The sequence below is a fragment of the Megalobrama amblycephala genome, linkage group LG12 (genome assembly GCF_018812025.1).
Source record: "Megalobrama amblycephala isolate DHTTF-2021 linkage group LG12, ASM1881202v1, whole genome shotgun sequence".
In the NCBI taxonomy this organism is placed as follows: Eukaryota; Metazoa; Chordata; class Actinopteri; order Cypriniformes; family Xenocyprididae; genus Megalobrama; species Megalobrama amblycephala.
This window is the reverse complement of record NC_063055.1, coordinates 11,361,119-11,385,246: the sequence shown is the minus strand read 5'-3', so window position 1 is coordinate 11,385,246 and position 24,128 is coordinate 11,361,119. Positions and strand designations below refer to the sequence as shown.

Sequence of the window (24,128 nt, the reverse complement as noted above, 5' to 3'; positions counted from 1 at the left end):
TTTTGTATGTTCTTCCTTAAATATACAGCTGTTTTACTCAAGATGCCTTCAAAGGAGCTACCAAAGATGAGCATAATCAATGTCCATCGCATGTATATATACACGCATACATAGAGAGCAGACTTACTTCTGTTCTTTGACAGTTTTCCAGCATCCCTCCACCACTCCATCTCCTCGCTTCTACCAGAAAGACTCGGGAGGCAAGAGAATGTTTGAATAAGATTTATTTAAAGGTGCCTTAGAACGTCTTTTCAAAAGATGTAATATAAGTCTAAGGTGTCCCCTGAATGTGTCTGTGAAGTTTCAGCTCAAAATACCCCATAGATTTTTTTAAATTATTTTTTTTAACTGCCTATTTTGGGGCATCATTAATTATGCAACGATTCAGGCTGCACGGCCCCTTTAAATCTCTCGCTCCCTGCCCTCCCGAGCTCTCGACTATAAGTGCAGTTATACAGTGCATAAACAAGGTTCACACAGCTATTATGACCCTCAAATGGATCTTTACAAGATGTTTGTCATGCATGCTGCATGCATGCTTCAGATCATGTGAGTATAGTGTTTATTTGGATGTTTACATTTGATTCTGAATGAGTTTGAGGCTATGCTCCGTGGCTAATGGGCTAATGCTACACTGTTGGAGAGATTTATAAAGAATTAAGTTGTGTTTATGAATTATACAGACTGCAAGTGTTTAAAAATGAAAATAGCAACGGCTCTTGTCTCCGTGAATACAGTAATAAACGATGGTAAATTTAACCACATTTAACAGTACATTAGCAACCTGCTAACGAAACATTTAGAAAGACAATTTACAAATATCACTAAAAATATCATGATATGGATCATGTCAGTTATTATTGCTCCATCTGCCATTTTTCGCTGTTGTCCTTGTTTGCTTACCTAGTCTGATGATTCAGACGTTAATACTGGCTGCCCTTGTCTAATGCCTTGAACATGGGCTGGCATATGCAAATATTGGGGGCGTACATATTAATGATCCTGACTGTTGCGTAACAGTCGGCGTTATGTTGAGATTCGCCTGTTTTCCGGAGGTCTTTTAAACAAATTAGATTTATATAAGAAGGAGGAAACAATGGTGTTTGAGACTCACTGTATGTCTTTTCCATGTACTGAACTCTTGTTATTCAACTATGCCGAGGTAAATTCAATTTTTGATTCTAGGGCACCTTTAACAGTTAGTATGCAAATTAGTAACAAAGATGAAATGATAAAGTTCTTTGGCATAGGCCCTGTCCATTGTCCAAATCCAAAGGGTAGCAGATACTTGCAGTTCCTGCCTGAAGATGAAGGCAGGGGTGGAGCGTATGGACAGGGACCGACATGGTGGTAGTGGTGGGGAGGATGGGGGTGAACGCCGGTGTAAGTATCTGCAAACAAATGAATTGGTGGGAACAGAATTTATATACTCCAGATGTTGAGTGATGATTGGCTAGACCTATGAGAAATGAATGACGTGACATTTGAGTCTTCCAGGTAGAACTTGTGCTAGAGCTCCCATTTCTAACTATTCCTATCCCAACCTGGGATGGGGGGAAATACTCTGGGTTCAGGACAAATACGCATAACCTTTAATTTATTTATTATATATAAGCGTGAACTCGTGAATAATGATGTGCAAGGATAAATCATTTACAACACATACTGCAATAATTTAAATAATTTAAAAATTGTCAATCTTAATTTCATGATGACTTTAATTATGGTTCAAGTTACAAAGCATAAATCTCCATTAATGCAAAGATATGTAGATCAGAAAACAGAGATTTCAAGAGATGAAAACAATACAACTCTCTTTCTACTACATTAACCTTCAAGTTAGAGTGCTGAACGATGCATGACGATGTGTAGTTCACACGTGTTCCTCATTGGCACCTCCTTCTCACACTGGCACTTCTCTCTCACACACAAACATCTATGTGCAATTCAGCTCTGACTCAGTGGCACTGAGCTAAACTTTTTCTCCCTCTGTCTGTTTTGGCCTGCACACTGTGGTAAAAAACACAAACCAAGCAAGTTATACTTGAGGTAATCTCACAAAGAAGTTCTCTTGAGGTACTTTGATACAATGATGCTGTCAGATGCTAATACCATGGTACTTTATACATATGCCAGAATTTACTCACAAAGATAATTCAAAGAATACCATAGCTCATCATATTGCGGTACATATAAAATATGTCATGGTGATACAAAATATCATGCTGACAATGCCTAAAAATTTGTTTTTTGCAATTTAGAAATTGCATTGAATTGCAAATATTTTTTTCAAGATTTTTGCTTCTCTTCGGTACACAAATAAGTGATGAATAACAATAAAGTGAATGTGAACTTGAACTTAAAGTTGTTTAAATAGCAGTTGGGCAAAACAGGAACCAGCTGCAGTAATGCATATGGGAGGAAGACAATGTTATTATTGAAAAAATCTGTCCGTCATCTGTCAACATGGCAAAAAGAAACATAAGACTCTTATGTAAGATTTCAGCAAGGCTTTGTTTGTATAAACGCTTGTATGAAGTAATTACCAACAAACTAGGAACAAATCACCAGCATCAGCTGATCCCCATCAGTTGTCCTTACACTCTCTGAAAAGTGCATAGCCAATTAAAAAACAAAGCATGCCATCATGGTCCTACCAACACAATAATGTTATCCTGAAATTGATGCATCAAACACTATACTGCTTGAACATCAATTACTAATCTCAGAACATTTCGTTCCCTGGACTTGTTAATGGTCAGTACTTGAGACATAGCATCAGCTGGTTGGTTCTGAAGAACATTCAGGATACAGATAGTCTCTCTCTTGTGTCTCTGGGCTCAGATTTTTTCTCCTTCTTGTGAAAACACCATATTTGTATTCAAGTGAAGTATTCTTTGGAAGAACATAACATAAAGGAGTAATTTTCGTTGCAGGCCAGTGATTAATGGATCTGTATGAAAGGTCCAATCTGATATGCTATAATCAAAGAAGCAGAGAGTGCAAATGGGTCACATCAGGTAGTTATTCAAGAAGTAATGTAGTTCAAATACATAAATATATATGCATGTGTGTGCACCTTTAATTTTACGATTGCAATTTTATTTCTCATAATCGTGACGTTATCTCACAATATGACTTTATATCTCTAGTGCAACTACTTATTTCCCAGTTGTGACTTCCTTGCAATTGTGAAATCATTTTAAACTTTACATACGTGAAATAATTATTCCATTGTTGAATGCTCATAATGATAATGTGCAAAGGCTCTGTCTTCTTTGACAGATTTGAACTTAATTTTGCAATCACAGTATATTTAAAAGTCCATGAAATGGAATGCTGAATATTACTTAAAGCTGCAGTCCATATCTTTTTTTGGTTAAAATTATCCAAAATCAATTTTTGAGCCAGTGTTCAAAACTATCTTCTTACCTTAGCCCGATTCACAACGGTAAGCTTGTAATAATGTTTTCTAATTTGAGTGGTACTGGTGGGTTTCCGCAGGAAATTCAAGCATGCCGCTGCTCGTCTTTGCGTCATTACATTACGTCTGTTTACATAAAGAAGGAACCCCAGCTAGTAGGCCATAGGGCATGTGAGGATGCTGCAGGTGACAGATCATTTATAGCCTTTTGTCACAGCAGCTGGAATAATTAAATTTATAATTTTGATGGCGGATTGTATGACAAATTAAAATTAGAGATTAGACTGTACAGAAATTGAAATCTACAGGTAATGCTAATGGACACTAAATACACATAGTCACATTAACATTAACAATTTGAGAACAAAGTATAACAAATAATAATTTGCATGGTTTGATGTGATATAAGCTAAGCAATCGTTAAATTTAATCACCATTAACAGCGCGATTTATTGTAATGTTTTTTTTTCTCAGTTGGTCAGAACAAAAGTGGCACATTTGTTACTTACTTGTTCAGATGACATTTTCCGAAGACTACAATCTGTGATTCCGAAGTATAGTATCCACACCGGTGCGGTGACTGACAGCAAACATTAGATTCATCCACACTGAGGAGCCGTGCTGATGCACAACCCATGTACAGATAATAATTCCGCAAATAACTGCAATTGCAGGTTTCAAACAGAGATGGCGATCTTTTTACATGTTCCACATGTTCATCTACACCTTGAAATACAGACTTGTCACTCTCCAGACTACAATTAATGAAAGTTAATATATGATGAAATATATGATTTAGATATTAAAAACAACAAGAGGGCAAAATATATATCATATATTAAAAACCTGCACAATACTGTTGTAATAGTGAAGGATAAAAACCTCTATATGTGACATGAATAGTTTTTTACTGAGAAAAATAGAGATATTATATAAATAATAAAGGTGTGGTTGTGGTGGTATATTTCTGATATGATTGACAGGATTAGGTATAAGCTTCTCCCAACCATTAATTCAACTATTAAATATAAAAATAATAATTTTGAGCATGAGCATTAATCAATCAGATAGCGAGACACATACCGGCTAGGTCAAGTTTATTTCATTATTCTTTTCCCAGATAAACACTTCTCAAATCACCTGGTCCTCGATATGTAAATATTTCCCAGTAGATTTGCTGCTTATCCACATAATGGACTACACGGGAATAATTAATGCCTGGGAATCTGTGTTGTTCAAAGGAGTCATTAATATGGAACATACTTCAAGAAGATGAAGAGCAGGCCTCTAATGTCTTCTTCATCTCAAACTGACAGACACACAAACAAACCTCTCCATATATAACGTGATTCTTCTTGTCTCTTATATAACAGACTGCAGCCAGGTTACAGACATTGTGCTCTTATGTAAGGGTGGAAGGAAGGGAGAGAAGATTGGAAAGGACTGCACAGACCTGCCCTGCACCCTTTCCTTTCAAGTGTGATTATTAATTTAATGAGGACTAAGACAAAGAACATAACTGCTATGAGTGCAGAAAAAATGTGTTCAATTTGGAGGAGCACTTGAAGACACGTTTTATTGCATGTCTGTCTGTGTCTGAAGTATCATTAGCAGTAATCTTGTTCTTCATGAAAGTACATTTGGTTCTTATTTTGACCAACAAATTTGATTTGAAACTAAATTGATATGTTACTTTTAAATAAACGTTAAAAAAAATGAAAAATCACTTCTTCCCTGGAGATATTTTGAAAAACTTTCACTTTCCAGCTCCTTTCAATTCCTGAATTGGAACTGCAATTAAATTGGCCAATTAAATAAAAGGAAGAGGGATTTATGGCAAATTACAATCTGAAGTGCTTTCAAATTAATTGCAAAGACTCTGGGTCACATGACCACGAACAATAAAATTACTCTCCTGACCATCACATGTGTGGAAGGGCCCTTCGTGAAGGGATTGAGTTGTTCACTTTCCTTTGGAATGCCCTTACAAATGGCATCCCCTTCCCAAAGTGCCCTTCAAGGGCGCAAAAATGCCATTTGGAATTCCTCCTTAAGGGATAGTTAACACAAAAAAAAAAAAGAAAATTCTGTTTACTCACCTTTATGTTGTTCCAAACCTGTATGAGTTTCTTTCTTCCTTTGAGATATTTTGAAGAATGCTGGTAACCAGAGAGCTACTGTAGCCACTGACTTCCGTAGTAGAAAAAAGTCCTATGGAAGTCAATGGCTACCGTTAATTGTCTAATAACCAACATTCTTCAAAATATCTTATTTTGTGTTCAATAGAAATAGATACAGGTTTGGAACAACATACTGTGAGGGGGAGTAAATGATGACAAAATTTTCACTTTTGGGTGAATCCCTTTAATGAACTGTAATTCAAAGAGTTTTAATACAAGAAACACATTTTGGGAAATTGAGTATTTTTTCAACTTGGTCCACAAAGGTTATAAACTACATACACATTTATATAGGTGACATTTCAAACATTTTTCCACCCTCCCCTGCCCCTGTTCAGCTTTTCACACTGTAGGCTACTTTTGGGTTTGAACCACATCACTATCACTAGTGGTAGATGTTTACCACAGTCACTTGGTAACATCTCAGGACAAGAAGATTCCAGACTATTTATTTATTTATTTATGTTTTTGTCACTTTAGATTTACCACATAAACTTTACACACACAGAGAAGGGCACTTTCACTTATCTGCAGATGATATGCATTATTCTAAGCTTGTCTGTAGCCAAGTAAAATAAATGCTTTTTAAAGGTGCCATCGAATTGAAAATTTACCTCGGCATAGTTGAATAACAAGAGTTCAGTACATGGAAATGACATACAGTGAGTCTCAAACTCCATTGTTTCCTCCTTCTTATATAAATCTCATTTGTTTAAAAGACCTCCGAAGAACAGGCGAATCTCAACATAACACCGACTGTTACGTAACAGTCAGGGTGTACGCCCCCAATATTTGCATATGCCAGCCCATGATCGAGGCATTACACAAGGGCAGCCAGTATTAACGTCTGGATCTGTGCACAGCTGAATCATCAGACTAGGTTAGCAAGCAAGAACAATAGTGAAAAATGGCAGATGGAAGCAATAATAACTGACATGATCCATGATATCATGATATTTTTAGTGATATTTGTAAATTGTCTTTCTAAATGTTTCGTTAGCATGTTGCTGATGTACTGTTAAATGTGGTTAAAGTTACCATCGTTTCTTATTGTATTCACAGAGAAAAGACTGTCGTTATTTTCATTTTTTAAACACTTGCTGTATAATTCATAAACACAACTTCATTCTTTATAAATCTTTCCAATAGTGTGTAATGTTAGCTTTAGCCACGGAGCACCATCAAACTCATTCAGAATCAAATGTAAACATCCAAATAAATAAAATACCTACGTGATTAGACATGTTGCATGACGAACACTTTGTAAAGATCCATTTGAGGGTTATATTAGCTGTGTAAACTTTGTTTATGCACTGTTTAAGGCAAGCGCGAGCCTGTTTAAAGGGGCCGCAGCCTAAATCGGCTCATATTTAATGATGCCCCAAAATAGGCAGTTAAAAAAATTTATTAAAAAAATCTATGGGGTATTTTGAGCTGAAACTTCGCAGACACATTCAGGGGACACCTTAGACTTATATTACATCTTTTAAAAAGACGTTGTACGGCACCTTTAATGTATTGAATGTGCCATGTAATCTTTGTTTTTGGAATTTCGATGACAAGCAGCAATGAGAAACACATTATACTACAACAGCATGCAAATTATATGTTACCAATTGCAGATCACTTTCAAATTGCTTTCAAACCTCTTGACTCTTGCCCAGACCAACATTCCAAGCAGACCTGATATGGTGTGATGCGTAGAACTCTGATGACAAATGGACTGGGGTCAGAGAGAAAGCATCATAATTTACATCAATTTGCATACTAAGCTGTGATTGGTCTCATCTTGCGTATATTCAGCCATTTATAGCTGCTTTTATGCTGCATGAGTGTCAAGACAATGCTCTGATGCAAAATCATCTATGCAGAAACACAGCCTAAAAGATAAACTTTTATTAAACTTTAATGCTATACTTTAAGACAAGCACTGGACTTTGTATTTCCTTCAGGAAATTCAAATCAACTTGATCCTCCCCGTATTTGTCAGTGTGGCAGACCACAAGGAACAAACAGTCCAGTCCTCATTCTCTCAACTTCCTGTGTGACAGTTTACTTCCTTTCATGTCTTGATTAAAGTGAGAATCTTAATGTCATAACACCTGCGAGCGTTACATCAATACAAGCTATTTTCTGTCTCTAGAGTAAGACAGAAGTGCCTGAAAATTTATTCTAATTATGTCTCTATGTTCCCTCTGTGACTTTCTCAGTCGCTTAAAATCGCTGGTTGCCGTGGAGCCTGCCGTCATTGTGATGTAGTGGATGACTGAATCAGTATTAGTGAGGATGACTAACCGAAAAAAAAAAAAAATCACAGCTGTGTAAAAAAATGCTCAGAGAGATCTGGTCTTCTCACGCGATCACATTAGTATTCTGCTCATCCACTCACCGTCTGATCCTGAGACCTATACGTAAATCCTCTCTTCTCTCATTCCTCCTCCTCATCTCGCTTTCCTGTTTGGACCGGAGAAGCTAGAATAATGACAAAAATTGAACTTTAGAATTTTTAAATATATATATATATATATATATATATATATATATATATATATATATATATATATATATATATATTTATATTTACAAACATTTATGTTAGATGTGATTAATCGTGATTAACCGATTTGAGCATATAATATAATATAATATAATATAATAATATTCACAACTAATTTCACCTCTAAAATATTCTAAACAAAAAGCAGGCAGGAATTAACAGGGTTCAAGCGCTTTAAGGACTTTATAGCACATGCGTAAAAAGCTATTATGTTTTATTTAGCAAGCCTGTAACCATCTAGATCGTAGATGAAAAAGACTATTTACAGCCAAAACAGGCAATTTACTAAGGAAATGTTCTAAAGCTTTTTTCACAGTTATCGAGGTTGAACCAAAAACCTAGGACTAGTTCGCGAAAGTAGGTTTCTGAAATAATCTTTATTATTTAACGAACGTAATATTTAACGAACAATTCGATTGACAGTGCTGGTTCTAGAGGCAAAGTTGCTCAGAATGAGGAGCATGTACGAAAAATGGCGTGATATACAATCCTTTACGCACGTGAAAAATGCGAAGGCGCCCCCCCAGTGGCCGTTTTCTTTCAAATTTTTCACAGGCCTCTAGGGCCATGAGTCAAACTAGCCCAGTGAGTTTCGTTCCGATCGGCCTCCATTAACCTTGTCTGACAGCCACTCCAACTTCATTGGCCAATGGCAGCCATGTTTTTCGAGATACACGAATGTCATTCGTTGACAACTACCTTGGACAAAGACACCACATTCCAGTTTTCAAGTCAGTTGGACTAACTGTTGCATAGCTATAGCCGTTTTTGTGTTTTTTCATTTTATAGCACCACCAAGTGGCCAGTTACTGCGTCCTCTACCATGCGACCACAGACTGAGCCCATACATAGGTGTACCAAGTTTGGTGAAATTATCTCATTCCATTCAAGAGGGTTAGCCACTTTAGTAAAAGAGGCCACTCCCACTTTTTGGTCTCCCGTCACATACGTGAATTGAAATTTCGGCTTTTTTTGGAATAATTGACAACCAGACTCCAGAGAATCTTTCTGCACTGGTTTGGTTCCGATCGAGAGAAAAACCTAGGATATTTGTTATGGTGATGGTCCAATCTGAGACATGTGTTTTGTTCATCTTGAATTGTTTAGGAGTTACGAGCCATTACGTACTTTTGATTGCTATAGCACCACCATCAAGCCGATCGGGGCAAGCCTTGGTGATGTTGTATCCCTCAAAGTTTCAAGTCTCTACGACTTATGGTTTGGACTGCCCGATAACTTTTAGGAGAGAATTCTGATCCTTGGAAATTCTAAAAATTACAATAGGGTTTCAGCACTATACACTGTAAAAAAAAAATCCCGTTGTTTCTACGGAAAAATACCGGCAGCTGTGGTTACCAGAACAATACTGCAAAAATGACATCAAACCGTAAACATACTTACGGAGTTACATGTGAATTTTACATTTTAAATATGTATATTTAACATTGGATTTCAGTAATATTAACATCATTGTTACACACTGTAAAAAAAAATCCCAGTAAAATTTACGGTAAAATAACGTATTTCATTAACTGATATAATGTTAATTTACCAACCTAATGAAGTACTAATATCTGTTTTGTACCTTTAATACACTGACAGTCACCAAACACAGTGGTGATAAGAGTCACATGATGAATCAAAGTTCATCACAAGCAGCTTTTCCACAAGCTGAGAAGCACAATACTAATATATAGAAGGAGCACACAGTGTCATTCACACACACACTAAACACCATCATGGTAACATGCATTACATTTTAAAAATGCAATAAACATTAATTTAACAACATTAGATGTAACATAAAACCCTAATGTACATAACTGATTAGAAAAAAATGAGAAAAACTAAGAAGAAACAGAGTTATTTCAACGAAAATATATCAAATGTGAAGTGTCACGCAGAGAATTGTGGGAATGTCAATTTACGGTTTTTCACTGTAAATTTTACAATGAATTGTTATTTTTCACTTCCAAAAACTGTGAATTTAACGGTATTTTACCGTAAAATTACATCAAATGTACCGTTAGATCTATTACAGTTATTCACCGTATATAGTACGGAAACTTTCTGTAAACCAATTGACAGTTTTTCACCGCAGCATTTTTACAGTCTTTTACTGTTAAAATCACGGTCATTTTTTACAGTGTACGCTTGAACCCCTAAAAAATAAAATTTTTGTGAAATCTGTCATTCAAATGTACAAAACTAAAAACAACATGAGTTAAATGACAAAATGTCTTAAATTATTTTAAAAATCCAAATCTTTATTATATTCTAGCTCCATAAAGTTTGGGTTTTATTCATGCCTGGATAATTAACAGGCTCTCTGGGATTTTGAGCTAGACTTGAATCAAGAAACAGCCTTCATTATGATGAAAATGCTTCTCTGCTTTTATCTGGCAACCGGGTCAGCAGCTCTACCTGAGACCTAGTCCAAACAACGCCAAGTCCAGCAGGACTTCTGGTTCTGACAGTATACAGACACACAATGGCAGAGCATTAAACTGAACATGTTTATTCTTGTTGAACAAGTACGCACAAACACATACTCCCCATGCTCTCCTTAGCAACGCAATTATCCGTCTTTCCAGAACCCTTTGAAGAACTGCAACATTTTATCTTTAAAAACCCATGAACTCAAAGGGGTTGCGTCATGTTGGTAACTTCAAAGCAGCCCGGCTTTGCATAGTACGTGGAATAATGTGTATAAGAATTATGTTCTGACATGAGGAGCCTGTTTTTGCTTGACGGTCTCATAAAAAAAACGGTTAGAAAGTGTGTACGTCTTTGTGAAAGACAGGGAGGGATAAAGGCCAGAACGATAGAGAGAGTGATCGTGAGTCCTATTGTAGCGCAGGAAAGCTGAACAGCACAGTGTGCTTTTGAGTGGATGCTGGTTGTTCTGATGAGTCACCAGAAGAGAGAGAGGGAGAAAGCACCACCCCCAGTCGACTCTCTTCCTGTTAGACGCACAGAAGGAAAATATCCTAGCCAACCCACACAAACAGGAAAATCGGAAGTCGACTGATAATGAGTGAGTGGGGCAGCAGCACATATACCTGGATCATCAGACAATAACAAGAAAGCCCTTTTATCCACAAATTGCTGCTAGAATATTCTTGTATGTTTAATTGAATTGTTTGCTGCTGTGAGTATCGCATGTATTCAGTGACACAGAATAGGCTAACCACAAAATGTTCTCAATTAATGAAGCCCACGTAGACTATGGATGCCTGTTTCCGCCTCAGAGTAGATGAAAAAAAAAGAAAAAAGGTCACAATAGGGGGTGGATATAAAGTTTCAATTATGAGACACTAGTCACAACTGCAAGATATAAAGTCATATAAAAAGAATTAAAGGTGCTACAGAGGATGTTTTGTTTTATACATTTTTGCATTATTACTTGAAACTGTCTTTACTAACTGATAAAAGACTATTTATTATGTGCACTGAAAGGAATAATATTAATATACATCATCTGTGCACGAGGTAGGGCCTTAAAAACATCAGCCAATTGTTTACGCGATCATCGCGTAAACGATTGGCCCTCTGGCTTGTCAATCACTGCCATTATGTTCCACTTGAGAGACGAGCGCGGCTGCACGCTCCAGTAACTTTCCACACTCCACAGGCGGCGCATGCAATGTTTTTGTCAGGAGACAGGAGTAACAACTGCAGATTATGAGTTACCTGCGGTGAGTACGACATAATGAATCCACTAACACAACACAGCGAATGCTGGTGGTAAACACTTGTGTTCCAATACTCGTGCACAAGTTTTGGGAGGCGTTCCCTCGAAATGAAAAGATCCGAAAAGATCCTCTGTAGCACCTTTAATGCCAAGAACGATAACTATAACGATTACTATATTAGCGTCCACACCAATGGATGATAACATTCTGCTTATTAAAAGCAGTTATGTCATCTGGGATCTGACTCTCTAAATGCTTGAGTTTGTTAAGGTCGGTGGATTCTGAATGGATGTCAATGAATGAATGGATGTTTTTATTGTTCATCAGCTGGAAAAAACTTATTGAAAGTGATTCCAATGATATCGTTCCTCTATGTCGTTATCGTTATAGCAGTGGTGTGAACTTCCCTATTCTCTATTAGAATTTAAATTCTATTATTTTTAAAACTTTATAGTTATGAATATCATTTCTGAGCCATGGGTTCATTTAAAATATCAGCTTTTAAAAGGGTCCTTGATTATGATTTCACCTTTTTAACTATAGTTAGTGTGTAATGTTGCTGTTTGAGCTTAAACATCTGCAAAGTTAAGATGCACAAAGTTCAATGCAAAGGGAGATATTTTCTTTAATAGAAATCCCTTTTTAAGGACTACAACAGACGGCTGGTAGGGACTACAACAAGCTTCTTCCCAGGTGGGTGACATCACAAACCCCAAAATTTACATAAACCCTGCCCCCGGGAAACCGCAAAAAATGGGGTGAGGCCATGTTGAGCTGCTTTAGAGAAGAGGAAGAGTTGTTGTAATTGAGTGCTGTTGCCATGCTGTCGTTTTATGCCGGACTGCTTCACAAACACCCTCGTTCACCCAATTCAACACTGGATTTGCCCAAAAAATTAACATGACGGCACATGCTAGTCGATGAGTTGAATCAACTCCACAGCAACTACATAAATGTATCCACTAACCATTAAGAAATGTCCAGTTGCATTCTAAAAGTTGTAACTTCTTCTTGAGTCTCTCCATCAGTGTCTGACTCCGGTTTGAGCAATGTAAGGCTGAACACCGTTACTGACAATCGCCATTTTGGCTGCATGAGATTCTCCAGCTTTGTTGTTGTTGAGCAAAAAAGTGGGGAAAGTGGGCCGGGAGCAGCAGCTCATTTGCATTTAAAGGGACACACATACAAAAACTGCATGTTTTTGCTCACATATAATAAATGATGTGAGACCAGAGACTTATATTACATCTTGTAAAAGGGGCATTATAATTCCCCTTTAAAATGTGTGGTTATCAGCAACTTTCAAAAAACAAAGTAGCTTAAAGTCTAACATATACATTTAAGATATGACAGTATGTTATTTGTGTTGTAGATTTAAGTAATGTTAACCACAGATTGTATTTTACTCATCCAAAACTGCTAGATATACTACATTTAAATACCTGAAGGAGCCAATAGCAAATAATTGGTTTGGCCAACAAAATGACAGGTTTGTTAACTAGATTTTTACATCATGGCCATGCCACAATGTTGTTGCTAACTGGTTGCAAAGTTTTCTGTGCTGTTTTAAGCACATTGCTATACAGTTGCTATAGGAACTTTTGGGTCATTGCTAAGGTTGTTTTTGGTTGTTGCTATGTAGTTAATTATCCATCCTCAAATCTCTATAATATGTTATCTACTCAAGACTCTTTTTCTTCAATGTAAGACTATGGGATTTCCCCCCATATTTTATCATTTAAAAGTCATAAATCTGATGGCTTAGAAAAAATAGTATGATTTGAGGTATCGTTTGTGGCTGCAGTACAAATGGATTAGGACAAGTTTCTAACTTTGATACTTATAGGGTTAGAGGTTTGTTCAGATCGCTAACCCTACATATGAGCAATAGTGATGCTTGCTTTAGCAATCACCACTAATACAGTAAAAAGCAAGGAATATAGTATATAATCCTGGTGACCATGCTGTGTAAATGAAAAAAAAAAAAAAAAACGTTTACGTTTACATATTTTATTGATCCTAGAACAACCTTCCTGTCTAAAAATGTAGTCCTAACCCTATCCTCACCCCAAAACCTAACCCTACCCATAACTTATCCCTAATATCAGAGGGAAATTATAGGTGAATAACATTGTAGAAGCACCTAACCCTGGTTGTAAACCTAAACTTGACAAACTGTAAACTCGTCTCTCAAATCTGATTGGTTGATTGGAATGTTGTTCCAGGATCAAAAAGGATGAACATGTTGTACTTGGTGAAATCATGTAGTTTTTACCTTATTTGAAAATACTAGACAGCTTGAAGACAGGAGCGTTGATTGCTGTTTGTGTGTGAGTGAACATGTGCTCGTCTGAAGTACTCTCACTCACTCTCTCTCTCTCTGCGTCATTTCTGACACCTGTTTCCTGCCCCTGCCACACTTCTGTATGACCCTTATCCACCCACTGCAAACCATAACAATCCACCGCTCTCCAGCACTCAGAGATCCTGCCGCCCTGCACTGCTGTGCCTCACACTGGGACTCACTGACTCACGGTCTGCCGTGGGAGACACGTCGGATTTCGGCTTCTGAGCTCATGGAAAGGAAGAAAAAAATGTGCTTTAGCAGAATGAAAATGAGGTGTGATTATGGAGAAATTTACATAGTCAATCACGGCTTAATTAGAATCACACATAAAAGGAAATGTGTTCCTGAGAGGATTATTGTTGGCAGCTACTCCTCTCACACATGACTGGCACATTGCTACACTGGCATGAATGTGCTCATTTATTTCTTTATTTATTCAATTTTGCTGTCATTTCATTCAAAAACAGAGCTTATACCATTGCAAAAATGAACAATGGAAAAAACATTTCCAAATAAAAATTGTTTACTACATTTATTGTACACCATACCCAGATTTTTTTATTTATTTATTTTTTCAAAAGAAAATGTGAGTGGCTTTTAGCACGTTGCTATGTTGTTGCTATGCAGTTACAAAGGTTTTCTGAGTGCTTTTTTTTAACATGTTTCTGTGTAGTTCAGGGTGGTTTTAGTGCATTTCTGTGTGGTTTATGAGGTCATCAAAATGGTTGTTAGCACAATGCTATGTGGTTGCAAAAAAATGTGTCATTTCTTTTTATATGTTGCCATGTGGTTGCTAGGGTGTTGCTATGTAGTTACAAAGGTTTTCTGAGTGTTTTTTTAACATTTCTGTGTGTACAGTGTTTGAGTTTTTATGTTTCTATGTGGTTGCTAAGGCGTTGTTGCGATTGCAAAAGTGTGAATGTTGCTGTGTAGTACAGGGTGGTTTTTGAGTGTTCTTAACATGTTTCTATGTGGTTGCTAAGGCGTTGCTATGCGATTGCAAAAGTGTTTTGAGTGTTTTGAATGTTTCTGTGTAGTTCAGGGTGGTTTTTGAGTGTTCTTAACATGTTTCTATGTGGTTGCTAAGGCGTTGCTATGCGATTGCAAAAGTGTTTTGAGTGTTTTGAATGTTTCTGTGTAGTTCAGGGTGGTTTTTGAGTGTTCTTAACATGTTTCTATGTGGTTGCTAAGGCGGTGCTATGCGATTGCAAAAGTGTTTTGAGTGTTTTGAATGTTTCTGTGTAGTTCAGGTTGGTTTTTGAGTGTTCTTAACATGTTTCTATGTGGTTGCTAAGGCGGTGCTATGCGATTGCAAAAGTGTTTTGAGTGTTTTGAATGTTTCTGTGTAGTTCAGGGTGGTTTTTGAGTGTTCTTAACATGTTTCTATGTGGTTGCTAAGGCGGTGCTATGCGATTGCAAAAGTGTTTTGAGTGTTTTGAATGTTTCTGTGTAGTTCAGAGTGGTTTTTGAGTGTTCTTAACATGTTTCTATGTGGTTGCTAAGGCGGTGCTATGCGATTGCAAAAGTGTTTTGAGTGTTTTGAATGTTTCTGTGTAGTTCAGAGTGGTTTTTGAGTGTTCTTAACATGTTTCTATGTGGTTGCTAAGGCGGTGCTATGCGATTGCAAAAGTGTTTTGAGTGTTTTGAATGTTTCTGTGTAGTTCAGGGTGGTTTTTGAGTGTTCTTAACATGTTTCTATGTGGTTGCTAAGGCGGTGCTATGCGATTGCAAAAGTGTTTTGAGTGTTTTGAAAGTTTCTGTGTAGTTCAGAGTGGTTTTTAATGCATTTCTATGTGGTTTATAAGGTGTTCAAAGTGGTTGTTAGCACATTACTATGTGGTTGCAAAAAATGTTTTAGCATTGCTATACAGTTACAAAGGTTTTTTTTTTAACATCTTTCTGAGTAGTTCACGGTGGGTTTTTTGTGTTTTTAACACGTTTCTATGTGGTTGCTAAGGCATTGCTATGCAACTGCAAAAGTTTTTTGAGTGCTTTTTTAAACATGTTGCTATGTAATTGCTAGGCCGTTGCTATGCGGTTGCTAAGGGGGCTCTGAGTACACCACTCCAAAACAAACCACATGATTGTTTTACAGAAGTATCAACGTTACTTTGGTGAAAACTATGGATAACAAGGTTATGGCATTCTCATACACAAACATAATTGAAGGGTTTGGTCGCTCTTTTGTCAAAATGCCATTTTTTGAAAGGAGCTGCAGCTCTTCATTGTAATGAGTTAACATCCTTTGGCTTCCTGAACAAGAATTGTCTTCGTTTTTTTTTTTTTAGCTGAGCCAAACCGAACCATATATGCTAAGAGTGTAACACTGCTTGAGCCCTCCAAAGCCAGGGAAGATAAATGTTTCATAAACTTGATTACACAAAGCGTCTCACTATTTACATAAGGTTTATGAAGTACATAAAGTTGCTGAACCCGTTCCCGGTGATGTATGTTTTGTTTTTTACAGTTTCCAAGCACCTGGGCTGGCACACCAGAGTGCCAGTCATAGAGTATTTCATAAGCACTGCTGTGAGAACATCAGTTTATTGAAAGATAAAGCCTCTGGCCACAGCGTCTGAGCTCGCAAACCAGATGTGACACACTGGCACGGCACAACGGCTCCCGGGGTTTTTGCAGTGTTTCAGCTGCTGTTTGGGTTGTGTGTCATTTGAGGGGGGCTTCAACATGTCTGTTCCTGACACATCCATCCCAGACCTTAATGAGGAAGATCCAGGATTCTATCTGCCTCCGTTAAAAGCTCAAGCAGACATGATCAATTTCTGCCCACAGACAGAGAGCTCTGTATGAATCACACACGCATACACACCCACCCCCTTTGCGTCAAGGTAAGAGCGATGTGCTATAATCAGTGATGCATAATAAGCATTTAATTTATCTAAGTCCAATTTTCTATTAATATTGGCCAGATTTCAGGTCATTCATGGGCAACAAAAGGTCACATCTTCAAAAGCTTCACGAACCTGCCAGGGGCACCGTGTTGTCCACAAATCAGAGAGTGGGCTGAGTATCATCTGTGCTCAATTATAGAACATCAGCCCTGCAGATCGCCAACAGGACATCTTTTCCTTCTACTTGTAAAATTTGAGCTGTCAATGTGCCCTCAACCTACCTTTCAGTAATGAGAAACTTCCCCACAGGACAAAATGTGGAGATCTGAATAACATTCGCTTCATGCACGCTGATAACAAATGCATACAAGACAAAATTATGAAACTAAATGTACTAGCTGAATGCCACACACACACACACACACACACACACACACTGTATTGTTCTTCCCTCCGACTGACAAACAAGGGATATCCACTAGGATGCATATCCAGGATTTCACAGAATAAATACACACCAATATTGTTAGTTCTGCTACTGTTGACAGAAAGAGTCCAAGTAGCATGTTTGTCTTGGGTGTATCCAAAGCTAAGAAGTGAGCTGCTGCACACAATTTTTCCAAAAGTTCAGTGACAATTTTATCTGAGCTGGCATGTGTCATGGGAATTTTCTTCTGTAAACTAACACAGTTTGACAACAAGAGTGAAAGTATAGCTCAGAACTAAGATCAGTCCTGTGTAACCATTCATAACTCTCAAAAACAACAAGTTTCAGAATCCAAAACACTTTTGTGCTGCTTTCAGACTTCCATATGTCGCATGATTCCGTCCTATTTTTGTGGTATGCGATGGTTATTTTGTGGCAGCTTTTCTACTGTGAGCAACCGCTGAACCTTCTCTGGTAATTAAATGGCAATCCTCTGAGATGTGTTCAGACCACTGGTGGCCTAAGGGGGATCGCTTTTCCCCAAAGCCCTGACAAAAACAGACACACATTAAACTCTGTTCACTGATAACATTTGAAATGGTATTTCTCTGAACTCAAATGGTTCAGAAAGTAAACATGCCTAAGGGATTTAGAAATCTCAAGTATTTTCAAGGCTGAGGAAGCTAGAATAGAAGAAAAAGAATAGTAAATGCAAGGTGTTGGTTCCACTAGCAAAAACATGTTTTTACATGGTACCACGGTAATACTATGTTTTTTTTTTTTTTTTGTACATGTACTGTAGCATAGTAGTACCATTGTATTTTTATACCTTATTACCAAATTATATGGTAATCACTTACTATGGTACCATGGTGGTAATATCATTAATAATCATTATACCATGTTTTTTGGACATTATACCTTTGCAATACCATATTATTTTTGTGCATGTACAGTTCAAAAGTTGGAGTTGGTAAGATTTTTAATGCTTTTATTCAGCAAGCATACATTAAAGGGTTAGTTCACCCAAAAATGAAAATTCTGTCATTAATTACTCACCCTCATGTTGTTCCACACCCATAAGACCTTCGTTCATCTTCGGAACACAAATTAAGATATTTTTGATGAAATCCGATGGCTCAGTGAGGCCTGCATTGACAGCAAGATAATTAACACTGTCAAATGCCCAGAAAGCTATAAAGACATATTTAAAACAGTTCATGTGACTACAGTTGTTCGACCTTAAAGGATTAGTTCACTTTTAAATAAACTTTTGCTGATAATTTACTCACCCCCATGTCATCCAAGATGTCCATGTCCTTCTTTCTTCAGTCGAAAAGAAATTAAGGTTTTTGATGAAAACATTCCAGGATTTTTCTCCTTATAATGGGCTTCAATGGGCACCAGACGGTTCAAGGTCCAAATGACAGTTTCAATGCAGCTTCAAAGGGCTTTAAACGATACCAGACGATGAATAAGGGTCTTATCTAGCGAAACGATCGGTCATTTAAAAAAACAAATAAATAAATAAAAATAAGTTTTATAAGCACAAATGCTCGCCTTGCTCTGTTCTCGGATGCGCATTCATGACGTCACGTAATACGCAATTACGTTGAAAAGGTCACGCTTGACATAGGCGGAAGTACCAAGTCAGTGTTTACAACTTGAACATGCAAATACTAAGTCAAACGCCGTTTACAAAAAAAGGTAAAACAACAATGTCAGACGAGGAGAAGATGAGTTTTTCACCCTGCCATACCTTTTTGAACCGGAATACACAGAGGAAGAAATTAGGCAGATGGAAGAGACTGCTGCGGCGACACACACCTCTCCAGCATCGGGCAGACATGGTGGTGCACATGTGGCAAATGCCAACCATTGCCAACCGAGGAAGAATCTCAATGCTGCCACGACTGGACCATTTCAATCCCGCCATTAGAATCAGTCGGTGAGTCCCTGTTTCCATCTCGCTGCATTACCGGACAAAATGGATTTCACCGTTACTAAGCAACAGCGTCACACACCGGACTCGAAGCTCAGCACCGCGCCACGTCTTTCAAATTCGAACGCATTGTTTTCTATGAGTGTACACACCTATGGTACACACCGGCGGCGACATTCGGCGCCTGTCCGCGGTGCCCAGCTACGACTCAAAATCCTGCCGCGCCATGTACATTGTTTTACATTAAATGTATATTATATTTCTCTCAAATCGTCGTTAATGTACATACTGACTTCACCCTGCATCTGCTGCAAGATACATTAGTTTTACACTTTTAGTTTAACAGCTTGAATAAAGTCTAAAAATGTATAATAAACGTAGCCTTTTCTTTCATTTTGCTCTGTTGTGCCATTTTCCATGTACACTAACCTCAGTGCGAAATATTAAAGCATATGTAACGTTTCCCTGTTGATGTAAAACACTCCCATTGTGCAGCTCTTCTATTAGGAGTTGAGTCAAAATTGAGCTCGCGCGAATATAATGTGCGCGTCCGGTGTGCGACCCCCTTTAGAGGTGTTTTTGTTCTGATGGAGAAGGGTATGGCAGTCTGATGGCACTGACAACACAGGATGGAAGAACCATTAGTTGTTTTACCTTTTTTGTAAACGGCGTTTGACTTACCGTGTGTCTCAATCAGCTCCCTAGTTCAGTAGTCACGGCACCGATCAGGGAATCAGCCACATTCACTTCCATGATATACTGATTCACGACCTAGGGAACTAGGGAGCTATGTCAAGCATGACCTTTTTAACGTAATTGCGTATTACGTGGCGTCACGAACGCGCATCCCAGAACAGAGCAAGGCGAGCATTTGTGCTTATAAAACGTAATTTAAAAAAAAAAAAAAATTTAACTGACCGATCGTTTCGCTAGATGAGACCCTTATTCATCGTCTGGTATCATTTAAAGCCCTTTGAAGCTGCATTGAAACTGTCATTTGGACCTTGAACCGTCTGGTGCCCATTGAAGCCCATTATAAGGAGAAAAATCCTGGAATGTTTTCATCAAAAACCTTAATTTCTTTTCGACTGAAGAAAGAAGGACATGGACATCTTGGATGACATGGGGGTGAGTAAATTATCAGCAAAAGTTTATTTAAAAGTGAACTAATCCTTTAATGTTATGAAGTGACGAGAATACTTTTTGTGCACCAAAAAAATAAAAAATAAATAAATAACGACTTTATTTTACAATATCGAGTGATGGGCGATTTCAAAACACTGCTTCATGAAGCTTAGAAACTTTACAAATCTTTTGTTTCGAATCAGTGGTACGAAGCATATATCAAACTGCCAAAGTCACGTGAACCATTGAAATTTCGAAACGTTTCGAAACACTTATGACGTAACAAAGCCTCGTTTACTGAAATCACGTGACTTTGGCAGGTTGATACACGCTCCGAACCACTGATTCGAAACAAAAGATTCGTAAAGCTTTGAACATTTTTGTTTCAAATAAATGCAGTTCTTCTGAACTTTCCATTCGTCAAAGAATCCTGAAAGAAAGTATCTAAGTTTCCACAAAACTGTATTAGATTGATTACCAACCCCAAACTTTTGAACAGTAGTCTATAATGGTAGTACCATGGTATTCTTTAAAGAGCAGTTGGCTACCATGGTAGATAAACATGCTTAAATATATAATTTAGTAACATGGTATATGAATGGACCATCACCATCTAATTCCATCAATGTACCAAAGTAGCACCACAGAACTTTTTTTGCAAGGCTCAGCTCTCTTTTAACAATGAGACCATATTCATCAGTTTATAAGGTTAAAGTGAGACATGATATCATGATTTACAAATTCAAAAACTGTTCAGACATGCCTTGAACATCCTTGACAATATGTTGAAAAGAAATGTCTAAAAAAAAGTGCCCGCTTTATAAATAAGTTACTTAGTTTTTTCAAGATATTATTTCAGACGTCAGCAACTAGATTGGGCTTGTAAGGCAAATGGGAAGCCACTGTGTGTGCGTATGTGGGCAGCTTTGGCATTTTCAGAAACAAGAAAGTTATTCATAGTAAGACAATGTTGCCAATTGGGTTGGTTCCACATGGAATACATGTGATTTTGGGCCCAAAGGAATTTTTCTCCCAAGACTGAAGGCAAGGAACCAATGTGAAATATCCCTTTTTGAGTTTCACAGCACTGCTGGTAAAAAAACCTCTTTTCCTGGTATCTGAGAGCATTTTCCTTTGATCGAAATGTCAAGTATGTTGTTGGAGCTGATTACTCGAGTGATTGCAATGCCTTGTCCAAATTCAATTTGAAAATGTTTCATCTTCCTATACCAGATCGCTCCAATGTATCATCCATTCACTTTTACATTTCTCCCTAAGCAAACTCACAGTGTGGTAGAGAGTGGGCTTGTGAACATTTTCGGTTGTAGTTCAAATGCCTGAACATTTCTGATTATTGATTTATTTCCCCTTCTGCTTTCCTTTCAAGATGTATTCCACCCTTACAGGGTCAAATGTGAAATATGAGGGATGGATCAGTTTGGGATAGAGAGCTTGAACCTAACAATGTTTCATCAGATTCTCAAGCCTGCAATGAATCTGTGAAGCCCACACATCAGCGCAACACGTGCGTAACCAGCACAGCTGTGACATGACTTCAGAAGGTTCGTCGCACACATACGCATATGCATAAACGCAAGCCAGAACGAACGCTGGTGTACATATGCATATGCAAACACACCATACACATCTATGGAGCTTGCTTAGCAGCAGAATTGGCAGAGAATTTTAATGTGAGTCATCCTCGCAGAAGATTTGGGTTTTTTTAAATGTCTGCCAGATTTATTTTTTGCATAGGTCAGGGAATAACGTAATCTAGTTCTTTAAAAGAGTAGAATGCATGGTGAAGAACCAAGAAATTATTTCCTGAAGGACTTTATAGAAGCACTGATGCTTGAATTCACAAGAAAGAGAAAGGTTTTTACAATACTGATGATGTCAATGTGCTAATATTGAGAAATATAGTGAACAATAAATTCCAGTATTCTTGTACTGTTTTTAATTCTGTACAAACGTCTATTGGGAGTATGTTGAGGACAAAAACTAAGCTATTAGTTTCAGCCTATTTTTAATACTTTATCTGTTTAGTTTTAAAATTAGCTTTAATAGCTAATTCATTTCCTTTCAAGATAACCTGTCAAATGGGCTGATAAAGAAATGCACATTAAGACTGGCATCAAAACATAGTGAGCTTTTGTGTTGTCTTTCAGACAACTGCTTGATTGTGGAGTTTTAGATCCTAAGATAAAAGTGGCTAAATATACTCCACTGACATAATAAGATGTGCCAGTAATATTCGTGATTCTCCGTTTGCGGTGTGGCTAAGTAATATCCTTACTCTTCCTGGGAGTTTGCCTCAAAAGCTTCCTTTAATTGTAAGATGGGAGTAGTTTATTTGTTGTGTAATGCCATGTGTCATTCATTTGACTTGTTTCAGAATAATAGTGTAATGTTTATCCATGTAATGACTATCTAGAAAGTTGACATCATAGTTGTTTATCATGTGATTAAGTAACTTTACATAGGCTTTTTGACGACGGGCCTTGCCCTCTTTGTCACTATGTAAACTGTAAAAATCTGTTACTTAAAGGGGTCATGGCATGGATTTTTTAAAATTATTTGAATATGTTCCTCGAGTTTCACTTATAATGTTAAAGTTTTTTTAACAAAAAACAAAAACAACAATATATATATATATATATATATAGTACAGTCCAAAAGTTTGGAACCACTAAGATTTTTAATGTTTTTAAAAGAAGTTTCGTCTGCTCACCAAGGCTACATTTATTTAATTAAAAATACAGTAAAAACAGTAATATTTTTCATTTATTCATATCATTTATTCCTGTGATGGCAAAGCTGAATTTTCAGCATCATTACTCCAGTCTTCAGTGTCACATGATCCTTCAGAAATCATTCTAATATGCTGATCTGCTGCTCAAGAAACATTTAATGTGTACAATTGTACAAAATATTTGTGTACAATATTTTTTTTCAGGATTATTTGATGAATAGAAAGTTCAAAAGAACAGTGTTTATCTGAAATCTAATCTTTTGTAACATTATAAATGTCTTTACTGCCACTTTTGATTGATTTAATGCATCCTTGCTGAATAAAAGTATTCATTTCTTTAATTTCTTTTCAAAAAAATAAAAATAAAAATTCTTACTGACCCCAAACTTTTGAACGGTAGTGTATAATGCTACAGAAGCTTTGTATTTCAGATAAATGCTGTTCTTTTGAACTTTCTATTCATCAAGGAATCCTGAAAAAAAAAAAGTAAACAACTGTTTTCAACATTGAAAATAATCATAAATGTTTATTGAGCAGCAAATAAGCATATTAGAATGATTTCTGAAGGATCATGTGACACTGAAGACTGGAGTAACGATGCTGAAAATTCAGCTTTGCATCACAGGAATAAATTACTTTGTCAAATATATTTAAATAGTACACAGTTATTTTAAATTGTAATAATATTTCACAATATTACTGTTTTTTACTGTATTTTTAATTAAATAAATGTAGCCTTGGTGAGCAGACGAAACTTCTTTTAAAAACATTAAAAATCTTAGTGGTTCCAAACTTTTGGACTGTACTGTATATATATATATATATATATA

General features: G+C 37.0%; 1 long non-coding RNA gene across 3 annotated transcripts; it reads right to left on the bottom strand.

Annotated features, from left to right (window-relative positions):
• Window positions 1-1,187: 1,187 nt before the first annotated feature.
• On the bottom strand, window positions 1,188-18,592 carry LOC125280687. Of its 3 annotated transcripts, XR_007187696.1 has the most exons (4): window positions 18,539-18,592; window positions 14,132-14,424; window positions 7,994-8,076; window positions 7,371-7,894 (listed from the first exon to the last, which is right to left on the bottom strand). It is a non-coding gene; the product is annotated as an uncharacterized LOC125280687 (long non-coding RNA). The 3 variants fall into 3 exon arrangements; XR_007187697.1 differs by lacking the exons at window positions 7,371-7,894; window positions 18,539-18,592 and adding an exon at window positions 1,188-2,010 and having other exon boundaries at window positions 14,132-14,710; XR_007187695.1 differs by lacking the exon at window positions 18,539-18,592 and having other exon boundaries at window positions 14,132-14,710.
• Window positions 18,593-24,128: the final 5,536 nt, after the last annotated feature.